Here is a 15,375-nt window from a genome sequence, read left to right on the forward strand (position 1 = left end):
GAGAAAATGATACTTAATTGCTAAAAGGAAGAATATATAATATAATAGACTTTTTCCTCCTTAGTTTGTTCATTTGTTTGATAACTCAATTATCCTTTCTTCCTTCTTTCTCCAACATTTTCTTTTCCTCTAAAGGTCTCTGAAGTTTGATTCATTGATTGATTTTTTTCAGTCTATTTTCACACTGGGTAATTTATGTTGTTATATCTTGAAGTGCATGGATTTATCCTTCTGTCATCCTCAAACTGTTCAGTCTGTACAGTGAGACGTTTTGTTTTTAATTTGTTATATTTATCTGTTCTAAACCCTACTGAGCTTTTAAGAAACATTGACTATCAATATCTTTATCACATCAGTATTCTCTTTTATTATCTTTTTTGTTTGTTAATGTTTCTGATCCTTAAATTGATGAGTAATTTTTAATTTTACACTTGATATTTTAGGTATTACATTTGAGACTCCCCCATTTTATTTAAATTTCCTGTTCAGTAGTTCTCCATTACAGCCATGCTGGATTTAAGTCCAGGTTTCTCATTCAGCCTCTACAGGCATACAGTATCTGTTCTGCCACCCCTATATGTGGGTGGTCTCTGGTTATCAGTGCCTTATGATGTTTTTATGATTTTCTCTAGATTAGGTTATGTATTGTTTTAAAGATCTCTTAGACTAGCAAGGCCGCTCCCTTCCTTGTCCTTAGGTTAAAGGGATGAGACTCTGCATGAGCTTTTCCTTATTTATCTCTACTTGATATCATTTCTGAGATTACCAACCTTCTCCAGTGCTCCATCTAGAACACACAAGAGCCCAAAAGTGAACTCATATAACAACCTATTTGCCATTCCTTGAGTCCTGAAGTTCCTAGCCAGAGTGAATTCTCTGTACCTTCTAGAGTCTTCTTATATTGGCATTTAAAATTTATTATGTCCAAGATTATAAATAATGCTTAGCAAAAGGGGAAGGGAGGGGTCTTGGGGATAGGAAAGACAGTGGAAAGAGATGGACATCATTACCCTAAGTACATGTATGAAGACAAGAATGGTGTGACTCTACTTTGTATATAGGGATATGAAAAATATATTCTCTATATGTGTCATATGAATTGTAATGTATTCTGCTGTCATATATAACAAATCAATATTTTTTAAAAAACTCCAACATACAAAACCTGAAAAAAAGGAATAGGTGACAATGATTTTTACTCATCTTGTCCAGATTAGGAAGGCAATATTTCCCTATTATTTTCTACAAATTTACTTCCTTTGAACTTTTTTCAAGGAGTTTTTATTTCTTTTGTAATAAAAAGGAAAATTAAAAAGAAGTCAGAAGGGACACAATAAATACTGCGTAATGTCCTATATAATAAGAAACTTTTTTAGTTTGTCCTCACTATCTACCTGTTCAGCATTTATATATTGACACATTTTTTAGTAGAATCACTATAAAGCAGACACATTTGTTGATGGTTTATATGCACCTTCAGTGAGATGAAAAGAAGAGCTTAAAATGTAACTCTCATTTTCTATGATTAAGATTTCTGTGAGCAATCATTTGTTACCAGAAATCATGAAATCTTGATGCTATCTAGAGTGATGTTTGTGCTGGCTTTAATTTTATCCTGAATTTTGATTTGTTCTCTCATAAATGAAATGATATTTTTCCAGATTCCACATGAAAATGTGTGCCTCCTCCACCTATTGACAATGGAGACCTCACTTCATTCCCATTACCAGTATATCCTACGGGCCCATCAGTTGAATATCAGTGCCAATCCTTATATCAACTTGAGGGTAGCAAGACAGTAATATGTAGAAATGGAAAGTGGTCAAACCCGCCAAAATGTTTACGTAAGTACTTCAGTAATCTCATGGGACCTGGGAAAATCAGCACCTTGAGTATGATACTTTTCTATGTAAAATAGCAATAATTCACATATTAAAAAATAAATATTCTGTGGAATGCTTCTCTAACAAATTTCATGTGTGAGGAAATAAAGATTAATAAGTTAATTTTATTTTAAAATAGTTAATAAATACAATTATATATATATTTAAATTTTTTATTAGCATGTAATAGTTGCCCTTATTAATGGGAGTCAGTGTGATATTTGTATATATGCATACACTCAGCATGATCATATCCAACCTCTATTTACCCACCCTATATCCCTTCTCAACCTCTATTGGTCACTATTCTACATTCAGGTCACCCTTTTTAATATTCCAGATATGAGAGAGAATATATGGGTCTTATCTTTCTGTGTCTGGCCTATTTTGCTTAACATAATGTCCTCCAGTTCTATCCATTTTGCTGTAAATGTCAAGAGCCAATTCTTCTTTGTAGCAGAATAATATTCCCTTGTGTAAATATACTACATTGTCTTTATCTCCTCATCTATTGATAACTATATGTTCTCATTCAATATATTAGCTACTGTGAATAACACTGCATGGGCATGCAGATATCCCTTTGGTATGCTGATTTCTTTTCCTGTGGATATGTACCCAGAAGGAGGATAGCTGGGTCATAGAGCATATCTAATTTAAGTTTTTAGAGAAAACTTCTGCTCTCTATAATGATCCTACCAATTTAAATTCCCACCAAGAGAGTGTAAGTGTTCTTTTTCTCTCACATCGTCACAAACATTTATTAATTTTAGGGTTTATTGTTAATAATAGACCTTCTAACTGGAGTGATATGGTATCTCATTGTAGTTTTCATCTTGATTTCCCTGATGGCTAATGATATTGAGTGGGGTTTTTTTTTCATGTATTTTTGACTGTTTGTACTTCTTTGAGATATGTCTGTTCACAAATCATTTGTCCAATGTTTAATTGGATTACTTGTTTTTAGTTTTTTTGAGGTCATTATACATTCTAGGTATTAACCCTTTGTGAGACGCATAGCTGGCAAGTCTTTTTCCCATTCCAGGGCTCGTCTCATTCTGTTGACTGTTTCTTTAGCTGTGCAGAAGGTTTTTCAATTTAATATATCAACTTTGTCAATTTTTGCTTTTGTTTCTTGTGCTTTTGTGGTTCTTTCCAGAAAATTGTTGCTTGAACCAGTTTCTTATTTCTCCATATTTTCTCCTAGTAGTTTTAGAGTTTTCAGGTTTTACATTTAAGCCTGTGTGCATTTTGAATTTAATTTTGTACATGGAAAGAGGAATCAAGATTCAATCATCTGTATGTGGATATCCATTTTTAGCATCATTTATTGAAGAGGTGGTCCTTTACCAAATGTTTTCCTTTTTGGAAACTTTTTTGGAAACTTTGTTAAGAATCAGCAGATATAGATGCATGGATATATCTATATCTATCTATCTATAAATACACATATATATGTATACACACACATACAGAGAAAGAGAGAGAGAGAGAGAGAGAGAGAGAGAGAGAAGGAGAGTGTGTCTCTATTCTGTAGCATTGGTCATTGTATCTATTCTTATACAAATACTATGCTGTTTTGGTTGCTATGGTACTGTAGTATGTCTTGAAATAAGTTATTGTGATGCTTACAGCCTTTGTGAATTTATTTTTTTCTCAAGATTTCATTAGCTCTTCAGGGTCTTTCGTGCTTCCATATGAATTTTAGAATTTTCTTCTCTAGTTCTGTGAGGAATATCTTTCATATTTTAATGGGAATGGCTTTTAATCTGTAAATTGCTTAAGGTATTATTGCTGAAGGAATATATGCTTAAGGTATTATTACCAGCACTAATTGTTCCGATCCATGAGCATGGAAAGTTTCTTATTTATTTTGTATCTTCTTCAATTTCCTTAATCAGTGTGTGGTAGATGTCTTCTGTTCTTTGCTGTTTTGTTTGCTGTTGTAAAGATTAGTGAATGAGATTGTTTTTATTATTTGGTTCTCAGCACATTCATTATTGTTGTATAAAAATCTCACTGATTTTTGTATATTGATTTGTATCTTGCTACCTTAATGACTTTATCCATTCTAATAGTCTTTTGGTGGAATCTTTGGGATATATATATATATATATATATATATATATATATATATATATATATTTAAACATATCATCTGCAGACACAAATAATTTGACTTCTCTCCTTTCAATTTGTATGCCCTTTATTTCTCTTATTTTGCTATTCTGACTAAAATTTCTGGTACTTTACTGAATAAGAGCAGGGAGAATAGATACCCTTGTTCCTGATATTAGAGGAAATGTTTTCAACTTTTCTCATTTCCAGTATATTGCCTATGGCTATGTCTTGTATGGTCTTTATGATGCTGAGGTATGATCTTCCCAAACCTTATTTGCTCAGGACTTTTATCAGGAAGTGATATTGAAATTATTCAAATGCATTTTCTATATCTATTAATCACATGATTTTTATCCTTCATTCTGTTAATGGGATGAATTATGTTTATTGATCTGAATATGTTGAACCATCCTTGCATCTCTGGGATGGAACCAATTTGATTATGGTAAATAATTTTTATGATTCCCTGTTGAATCACATTCAGATTTACTCATATTTTATTGAGAAATTTTACATCTATGTCCATCAGGTTATTAGTCTACAGTTTCTTTTATCTTGTGTTCTTGTTGCTATGGTACCAGAGTAATGCTAGCCTCAAGGAATGGGCTGGGAATGATTCTCTCTCTTTCAAATCTTCACAACAAATTTAAAAGAAATTGAATTAGTTCTTCTTTAAAGATTTCAAAAAATTAATCAGTAAAGGCATCTAGTCATGGGCTTTCCTCAACTTTTTATTACTGATTCAATCTATTACTCATTATTGATCTCTTCTGGTTTATATGTTTTCATGGTTTAATTTTGGCAGAATCTATGTGTCTAAAAATTTATAAATTCCTTCTAGGTTCTCTAATTTGTTGGCATACATTTTCTCATAATAATCCCTAATGACTCTTTGTATTTCTGAGGTATTGGTTGTAATGTCTTTTTTTTTTCCATCTCTTATTTTGTTTGAGTCATCTCTTTTTCTTGGTTAGTCTTATTAAAGGTATGTTCATTGTTCTTACCTTTTATGATAACCAACTTTTTGTTTCTGAAAGAACGAACAAGGCTTGTCCTCAGAGAAAATGCCCATTTATTGAGGAACAGCTCTGCATATTTATAGAGCCGGGGGTGGTTTGACAATTATGACAGTTTAAAGGTTGAAGGGTTTGACAGTTGGCATGAGGTGCTTTCTGATTGGTGGGTAAGGATCACGTGGGTCAGCAGGGCTAGTCTGATTGGTGGGTAAGGATCATGTGAGCCAGCAGGCTAGTCTGATTGGTGGGTAAGGATCATGTGAGCCAGCAGGCTAGTCTGATTGGTGGGTAAGGATCATGTGAGCCAGCAGGGCTAGTCTGATTGGTGGGTAAGGATCATGTGAGCCAGCAGGGCTAGTCTAATTGGTGGGTAAGGATCATGTGAGCCAGCAGGGCTAAGTCTGATTGGTGGGTAAGGATCATGTGAGCCAGCACAGCTCACCATTGTACGGCTCACCATTGTACGGCTCTTCTCGGGATGGGGAAGTTAGTCTTTTGAGCCGGGGCGACTCCCAACAGTTTCATTAGTCTTTTATACTGCTTATGTATGTGACACCCTCTCTATCTTATACATTATATAACTGAAAATTTGTAGCATTTGACCAATATTTCTTTTCTTTCTTTTTTTTTTTTTTTTGTGAGGCTGGAGATGGAACACAGGGCTTGTGCATGTAAGGCAAGAACTATACCAACAGAGATATATCCCTAGGCTTTTGACCAATATTGTAATTAAAGAAAAACCAGCCAGTCATGATAGTGCACTCTTGTAATCCCAGAAACATGGGATCCTGAGGCAGGATGATCACTATTTTAAGGCAAGTCTCAATAATTTAATGAGACCTTGTCTAACAATAATAATAAAAGAAAGGAATGTGGATGTAGTTCAGGGATAAAGTGCCCCTGGTTTCAATCTCCAGTCCAAAAAAGAAAAACAAGATCAGCCATGATACCATAATGGTTTTACACTCTAAAATGCCAAGCTCTTAATATGATAAATGATCTTAAGAATTGGTAATAAAATATAATTATCACAAATTAACCACCTAATTCTTACATCATTTACTACTTTAACTTTATTTTAATCTATCTGGTATTCACACAGAATTTGTTCAGGAAGAGTTTTCAGGAAGAATTTCTGAAATATTAAAAACATTCTACTTGAAAACTCCAAAGTCTTGGTAAAAGACTCATATCTAACTTAATATATTATACTCATTTTTTTCTTTCAGATGCATGTGTACTATCAGAAGAAATCGTGGAAAGATATCACATAACCTTAAGATGGAAAGAACATCAAAAGCTTTATTCTTCATCAGGGGACACAGTTGAATTTGTGTGTAAATATGGATATTCTCCATCAACGCGAAATCAATCATTTCGTACAAGGTGTATTGATGGTCACCTGGAATATCCCGCTTGTATTAAGAGATACTCTTAATTTCATTAAAATGTGCACTTAAATTCAGAATTTTTATTATTAATCTAGTTTTCAATTTTATTTTAAAGTATTGTTTAACTCATTTTTATTCATAAATTAGAATTTGTGTTGATACCTGCTAATGTGTTTAGAATCTGAGAGGATAGAGCCGCACATCTTAAAAGCACTGCATTCAAATTTGGCAAACCAAAGTACCATGCATCCTATTCATAAAACATCTATGCAAGAAATTAGATGCAATTACTTCCATGCTTGTCTGTATCCCTCATTCTCCAAACTGAAAGTTTTCTACATAACTTTTGGGGCTCTCTGAGACTCTGTTTCACAGTGCATGAAAAGATAGACTCTCCATCTTCAAAATTATAAAATTCAGAAAGATCTAAAAACCAAACTAAGTCATGACTTATTTTAGTAAAAAATATAATCAATTACTAAGTATTACTTATCCATAAGCAAATGTAAAAAGATGACATGTGAGCTTCTAAAATATATGAATCTAGTACATTTAAAAATGTAAACAAATCATAAAGAGGAATAGAAGTTTAATTGGATATATAACTATAAAACTATCATAACTGTTACTATATAACTATGGAAAAATGATTGGCAGAAAATGCAATAAAATCTGTAAAAACTATATTTATACTTAGAGTTAAGAGGATTGACTTGTTTAATTCCTTTAAAAAGGCAGTCTCTAAATTATGAGACAGTCTCTAAATTTTTGATTTTTTTACTTTACAGTAGTATGAAAGTGATATATATTCAGTAGAAATTGTACTTTAATCTTTTTTCTGCAACTAGAAATACATGGTAGACTACTTTTATGGTATTGGGTAACAACAGTTAACCGAATTCAATTGGCATTGTGATTAACAAAGTAAGCAATCACTATACTACAGAGTACTGTTCTGCTAAGCTATGATATATGATAGGTTGGTATATTAAATGCATGTTCAACTTAAAATAATTTTAATTTATCATGAGTTAATCAGGATGTAACACCATTCTAAGTTGAGGAGTATCAACATTTATTATATTGTACAATTTTTCAACCTTTAATATACTGAGTTTTGAACTTTGAGAATTAGTTGTTTTAAGACAATAATGCCTAAAAAGCTAGGTGATAATGTGGAGAAATATAAAGGCCTTATTGGTAATGATCTCAAGGTCAAATAATGCTTTAATGAGTTTTTGTTGCAAGAATTTTTTTTCTGTTTTTGAAATTTCAGTAACAAGATTTTGAAGTGTAATTTTATGTCTTTACATTTTAGACAGCACTATTTAGTTAAAATCACTTTGGCTAGAAACATTTTTGATTTTTAAAAAGCTATAATCTTAGGATGAAAATAGAGATCAAAATATACAAAACTTAAAGGTGATAAATTGTTACCTCTTATTGCATAAAATCGTAAGGCTTATATTAAATGCTTTCCTCTTGTTTGAGATCCTGATTTAGATAAATTGAGTTGAGACAGATTTTTAATTTCAGTTAAATTGGTTACAATAAGCAAGTAATCCTTGTGTTTAATATTAACACCTGAATATACTTAACTCAGTTCCATTGTGCCACTATAACAAATATAATTTGTTCAGTGTGGCTTATTTTTAAAAGACATATCTTTTCATACAGTTCTTGAGGTGTCCAAGATCAAGGCACCAGCTAACTTGGCGTCACAGGAGGGCTTATTCTCTGTTTTGCAAATGGTGTCTTCTCACTAGATGAAACTAACTAGGTGGAAGTGGCAAGGAAGTGCTCTAGCCTTTCCTTGTAAGGGCACTATTTCTACTCTTGAGGATGGAATCCCATCACCTATTCACCTAAAAAGACTTCATCTTCTAATATGCTCACTGTGGTCACTAGGAATGAAACAGTGACATTTAGGGGGACACAAACATTCAGGACATAGAAGAGAATAGGGAAGGAAAAAGACAGTCCATGCCACAGAACCAAAAGGCAGTAGTGGTGTTTACACTTCTATTTCACAGAGGAATTCAGCCAAACACTGTAAGACAGAAATAAAAGAAGTTCATTTTATATATACACACACACATTCTTTCCAACATGGGAGAACCTAAATATAAAAAAGCAAATATTAATAGATCTTGAGGGAGAAATAGATTGCAAAATAATAATAATAGTTGGGTGCTTCCATACTCCATCTTTAATACAATAGATAGGTCATCCAGACATAAAATCAATAAGAAATCCTTGTACTTGAGCTGTATGTTACACCAAATAGACCTAACAGATATCCATAGAATATTCTACACAATAGCAGAATACACATTATTCTTAGGCATACACAACATTCTCCAAGATAGGTCATATGTTATGCCACAAAACAAATTTCAAATATTTAAGAATGCTGAAATTATATCAAGTATCTTTGCCAAATAAAAGCACGAAACTGTAAATCAATAACAGGGAATGTTGATATATTCACAAATATATAGAAATATATGAATGACATCCTCCTGACCTTCTAATAGTTCAATGACAAAATTAAAAGAAAAATTAAATGACACAAACATCAAAACACAGCATACTAAAACATATAAGGTGCGGAAAAGGAATTTTGTAAGGGAAATAAGTATATAACTATAAATGCCTACATGATTTAGATCTCAAATAAATAATAAAGCTTCAAACTTTATACCTCAAAAAACTAGAAAATGAAGAAGCAACTAAATTAAAGATATTAAGAGGGAGGAAATAAAGATACACACAAAAAAAAACAATATTAAGAAGATACTCAGAAAATACTATTAAGCATCAACAAACCTAAAAGTTGATTTTTTAACCAATAAACAAAATTGATAAAAGTTTAGCTAGACAAATATGGAAGTAAATAAATTTCAAGATGAAGAAGAAACATTACAGCTAATAGCACAAAAATGCAAAATGTACTACAAATTCTTGTATGAACAATTATACCCGAAATTTGGATGACCTAGAAGAAATGAATCTTTGTAGAAAGTTGCAACCTACCAGGACTGAATCACAAATGCAAAATCCCAACAGACTGGTAATGAGCAAGGAGTTTGAATTAGTTATTAAAAATTCTTTTATGAAAGAAAAGCCCAGGACCTGATAACTTTACGCCCAGGACCTGGATGAACCCAACTCCCTTGTATAACTATAAAGCTTTAAAAAAAAAAAAAAAAAATAACATGCATCCTTTTCATGTCCTTCCCCCAAAAAACTGATGAGTAGTAAGCACTTCCAAATTCATTTATGAGGCCAGCATTATATTGACAAAAAAGCCACACAAGTATACTATGAGAAAATTATAACCCAATACACCAGATGAATATCCCTGGTGAATAGAAATCCAAAACTCCTCAATATAAGATGAATTCAACAGCACACTTAAGGGATCATAAGACTCACTCATCTGTGATTTATTTCTGGGACTCAGAGATGGTTCAATAAATACCAGTAATTAAATATTACCCATTACATTAGCAGAATAAACTTTTAAAATCATTATTATTTAATAGATGGGAAAAAAGCAACATCATTTGATAATAAAAACACTCAAAAAATTTGGCATAGAAGGAGTTATTCCAAGACAATAAAGGCCATATACAAGTTGAATAATCCTAATCCAAAAATCCAAAATCTGAAATGCTAATACTTCTGAAACTTTCTAGATAATAATGCCCAAATGGGAAAATTCCACATCATGATTCTTTGCCTCATGCACAAAATTATTTGGAGTGTGCATATAACTATTTTTGGAAAATATTTATGTAGTGAATATGAAAACCAAATGAGTTTTGTGTTTAGGCTCATGTCCCACCCCAGTGTATCATTATGTATATATAAGTACTTCAAAACAACAACAAAAATGTGGTCCCAAGCATTTGTAATTAGGGATATTCAACTTACATTATCGGTCTACAATTGGTATCATACTAAATGGTTACAAGTTAAATACTTTACCTCTAAGATCAGGACTAAGGCAAGAATATCTACTGTCTTAGTCCACTTTCATTTGCTATCATAGAATACCTACGATTGGGTAACCCTAGCATCCTCTGCTTGCCCCCAAATTCATGTCTTTCTCACACACAAAATAACATTCTTTTCATCCCAGTAGTTTCAAAGTTTTCACTTTCTTCAGCATCAACTCAAAAGTTCCAAGTCCAAAGTCATTTAAATTGAATAAGGGTGAGACTCAAAGCCTAAATCATTCTAAGGCAAATTTTCTATAGCTGTGAACCTATGAAACTAAAACAATTCATCTCCTTCCAAAATACAATGGGAAAACTGATATAGGATAGACATTTACTTTCCAAAAAAATGGAGAAATAGGCAAGAAGAAAGGAGTAACAGGCATCAAGTTCAGTCCTCAAGCTACAAAGTAATTTAATTCCATGTCTTGCTGATTGGAATCATCAAGGAGATTGGAATCCCCAAGGAGTTCAACTTGATAGTCCTGTGGTTTTGTTGAGCTTAGCCCACGCTTCAGCCCTGTTGCACTGATGTGGTCTACAGTTCTGGGGTTTTGGGCAACAGTCCCTATCCCAAACTTGCCTCCATACTACCATAATGAGAACTGTCTGTGATAGCTCTGCTCCCATGATTTCATTAGTCACTGCCCTAGCATGTATTCTGTGTTGTTTCTAGCTCTGACCCCACACTTCTGCTTAGCATTGTCCTAGTGGGAGCTCAATGTGCTGGTTCTGTCCCATTAAAAGTCTCTGCCTGAGCCACTGGGTATGACCTTGAAATCTAGGAGGAGACTGCCAAACTTGCATAGCTCTTTGCAGACCTTCAGAATAAATTACTTTCATGTGAATGCTGCCAAAGTTTATGGCATGTACCCTCTGAAGGAGTGTGTCTAGCCATAACTTGAACTTTAACAGGGTATCCCCTTCTAGAAGTTGTCCTTGGCAAGATCACTCACTTTCTTTCCAAATCCTTTAATACCTTCTCCCTGAAAATCAAAGGGAGATCAGTAGAATAGAGAAAAAGAATCAGGGGGAGGAAAGAGGGAAAGGAAAAGGGAAATACTGGGAAAATGTTCTCTAAATTATATTGATATGTTATGTACATGTATAAAAGTAACAATTAATCCCACTACTGTGTACAACTATAATGCACCAATAAAAAATATGGAGGGAATTCCCCTCCCTTTTACTCAGTATTTTAAATTATAAGGAAAGGCCTCCCCTGCAGAGTCTAAATTCTGCAAGGCCTCACTTGAATAGCTAAGATGTCAAGCATTTCTTTGATTCCCAGAACTCAGGGGGCCTTTGTAACATTCTTCTTGTCAGCTTGCTTTGGGGGGGTCAAAATCTATTGTGATAAGACAAATACACTCTCTGAGGAAGACCCTGCCCAGCCTCCAGGCTTAATTCATCCTATCCTCTCCTTAAAAACCCTTTACTCCCCGAGCCTGAGAAAAATCAGAGCTTGAAAGAATTGTATGTGATTCAGCAAAAGCAGTATCAACAGGCAAGTCCATAGTAATAGTTGCCTACATCAAAAGGAGTAAGCTTTCAAATAAACAACCTAATGATGCACCTCAGGAAACTAGAAAAGCAAGAAGAAAAAAAAAAAAAAACCTTTAAGCCTCATATTATTAGGAGAAAAATAACAAAGATCAGAGCGGAAAAAATACAGAAACAAAAATAAATACAAAATATCAATGAAACAAAGAGTTGGAGGTTTTTCCTTTTTTGAAAAGATAAACAAATTTTGAAATAATTTTAGTTAGTCTTATCAAGAATAAAAAAGACATAAACAAATGAAGACTGAAGAGAAATGAGGCATGACAAATGATATCACAGAGATTAAAATACTCAGTCATTAAGGAGTGTTATGATCTTATTCATACAGATAACAATAAATGTTGGTGAATATGTTATCTTTAAAAGTGTTTCTATGGTTCTATGGTGAATAAGTGTAAGCTAATTTTGAATAGTTATCTATCAAAAGGAAGAACAATTCTTCGTTGCAGCTTTCAGGAATCCTATTTTTTGGAAGACAAACATTCCTATGACTAAGTTGTGATTTTATACAAAATGATCAGCAATATGAACCAACAGTACAGCTAATTCAACAATAGAAGAAATAAATGTTCAATTTTCAATGCTCTTCAATATGCATTAGAAGAAAATAACTTCAGAAGATAGTATCGAACATAGATTTAAAGGTTAGTTAAAATCTATTTTTCTGAAGTGTACTGACCTGAATTTGGGAAGCATTCATAAGCTTAATAAAAATTAATTAAACACAAATATTAAATTATGTGCTCAGTAAATATGAGGTTCCTCATAGCTTTGATCTTTTAGTAATAAAAGTACACTAATGATTTCCTTTAAGAACAAAGAAGTGCAAGATTATCTAAGAGATCAGGAACTGGTGAAAATTATTTCTGTGATGGGGTATTCATCATTTCTTTTTTCTCCTTTATTTACATATTGAGCTACTTCAATTTTATATGGCATGCATAGAACAATGTCTCATGTGAGGTAAGTATATAAGTATATGTATTTATTTATTTATTCTGGTGCTTGGGATTGAACCCAGGGGTACTCTACAACTGAGAATGGGTCTCACTAAGTTGCCTAGGCTGGCCCTGAACTTTTGATCCTCTAGACTCAGCCTCTCCAGAGCAGCTGGGATAGCAGGATTATATATGTGTGCCACCACAACTAACTGAAATTAGCATTTTTTTTCTTTTAGTACTGAACATTGAACCCAGGGGCACTTTACCACTGAGCTACATTCTTGGCCCTTTTGCTTTTTAATTTTGAGACAGAGTTTCATTAATTTGCTTAGGGCCTCACTACATTGCTGAGGCTGGCCTCACACTTGTGGTCCTCCTATCTCAGCCCCAAGTCACTGAGATTACAGGCTTGGCCCCACTGTACCCAGTGAAATGAGACTTTTTAATTTTCCAAATTCAGTCTGTAAGAGCTCAAAGATAAAAATAAAGGAGTGAAAAGAATCAGAAAGATCAGCAATAATGTGAGCCTTCTTTCACTTGGATCTTTCTTGCTACTTTGTACACTAACATTGGTGTATGCTCATTGCCAAGTCTCTGGTCATTTAAATTTACTTCACCCTTCTAAAGGATATTTTGGCTTTATTACATGGAAAAATTGTTGAGGTAGCAGAACTAGCAAACCCTATTTTGATAGAAAATTGCCTTGAAAAAACAAATATAATGACAAGTTTGAATCACCTAAAATTTGTCTCTCCAAATGGTTATCCTAAATAATCATGGAAATATCATGTGTTTTCTTTGCCAGTATTTGTTTTAGCAATGAGCATTTTGACCAATGAAAATAAGAGGGATGCCTAGGTATGGATTCCGTGTCCCTAAATAAATAAATAGACCTTGAGAAGTCTCTTTTTCCCTCTGGATGTAGTTCTGTCTGCATTGATGCTGGGCAGAGCTGAAAATCTCGAGATCAGAAGAGAGCCCATGGAAAGCAAAATCCACAGACAGAATCAATAAGCAAAGAGAAGGGCAAATTCTGGGACCCCAGCTAATTGACCCAACTGCTTGGCCAATGGCCCTTTTATAAGGTGGTGTATTTCTTTTTGCTTAAGCCAACCTGAGTCTTTCAACTGAAACTATCGGGGCCAGTGTGCTGTCTAGGTTGTGTAGACTTGACAGTCCTACAGGATATTTTCAATAATATTGAGATGGAAGTCCTTTAGATAATATTGGAATTTTATTTCAACTCAAAGATATTCTGCTTATTCCACAATTCTGTAAGCATTGCTATTTTTTAATATTTATTTTTTAGTTGTAGTTGAACACAATATCTTTATTTTATTTATTTTCTATGTGGTGCTGAGGATCGAACCCTGGACCTCGCATGGGCTAGCCAAGTGCCCTACTGCTGAGCCACAACCCCAGCCCCAAGCATTGCTATTTTTAACAAATGAAATTGTTTGCATAAAAGGAAAGAAGCAAATAAAATTACTCCATTGACCACATATCATATTCTAGATATTTATTATTTACTTTCTTTTATGTTTTGATTGCCCCTTCCAAAACTCATGTTGATTTAGTTGTCATTGAAAGTGTGTTGGGAGGTGGGACTGTTAAGAGGTGATCAGTCTTTAGGCCTCTGTCCTCATGGGTGGATTAAATCCAGGACATTTGTTACTGCCAGAATATATTTGTTCTAAATTCAGCCCCATCTTGCCTTCTCTCTGTCTCTTGTGTGCTCACAGCACAGAGACCCTTACCAGATGTGGCCCTTGGTCTTTTAGATTCAAAAATCTAAATCATGAGTCAAATAAAATACTATCATTCATAATTTACCCAGTCTGTGATGTTCTGTTATAGCAGCACAAAGGAGACTAAGATACTCTCTTATTTAATTTTCATACTGATTGTATAAGGCAGATTTTATTGATCCCCACTTTACTGATTAGGAAGGCACTAGAAGACTTCAAAAAATTTGACCAATGTCAAAAAGTTAGGTAGTTGATAAAGGCAGTGTGTAACTACAGTTGACCTTTTTCCAACATTTTGCTTCCCCATGTAATAGCCGAAGTTTAGTACATCGATGTAGTGTCTAGAAACCTGGATGCATGAAGAAGGGATGTCAGAAGTAATGAGGTTAAAAAAAGATTATATAAACAACATGAGTGAACCAGAAGTTTGTATTTCATGTAATTGATTTTGCCTCAATAAATTTTCACTCAAATCAAATTCCTTGGGAAAATGGAAAAACAGATTATTTTTGCAGTGCTATGTGGCATTTATACATGTATTTTAAGACACAGTGTTGTAGGTTTTGAATAATAATAACATTGTATGGCAAATTAAATATTAAAATGATTCAAATTTAGGAAACTACATTAATTCACCGTCTTATGTAAGGGGTTGAATAAGGACATGAGCATCTGAATTAAGGTTTGGATTCTGCCCTGCTTGGCATA

At 33.5% G+C, this 15,375-nt stretch overlaps 1 pseudogene; it reads left to right on the forward strand.

The window, feature by feature from the left end:
• Positions 1-507: 507 nt before the first annotated feature.
• LOC131424881 (complement factor H-related protein 1-like) lies at positions 508-6,889 on the forward strand (annotated as a pseudogene).
• Positions 6,890-15,375: the final 8,486 nt, after the last annotated feature.

Source organism: Marmota monax, unplaced genomic scaffold, assembly GCF_021218885.2.
Source record: "Marmota monax isolate L192 unplaced genomic scaffold, Marmota_monax_Labrador192_F-V1.1 WCK01_AAM20220418_F8-fsc00250, whole genome shotgun sequence".
NCBI classification, from domain to species: Eukaryota; Metazoa; Chordata; class Mammalia; order Rodentia; family Sciuridae; genus Marmota; species Marmota monax.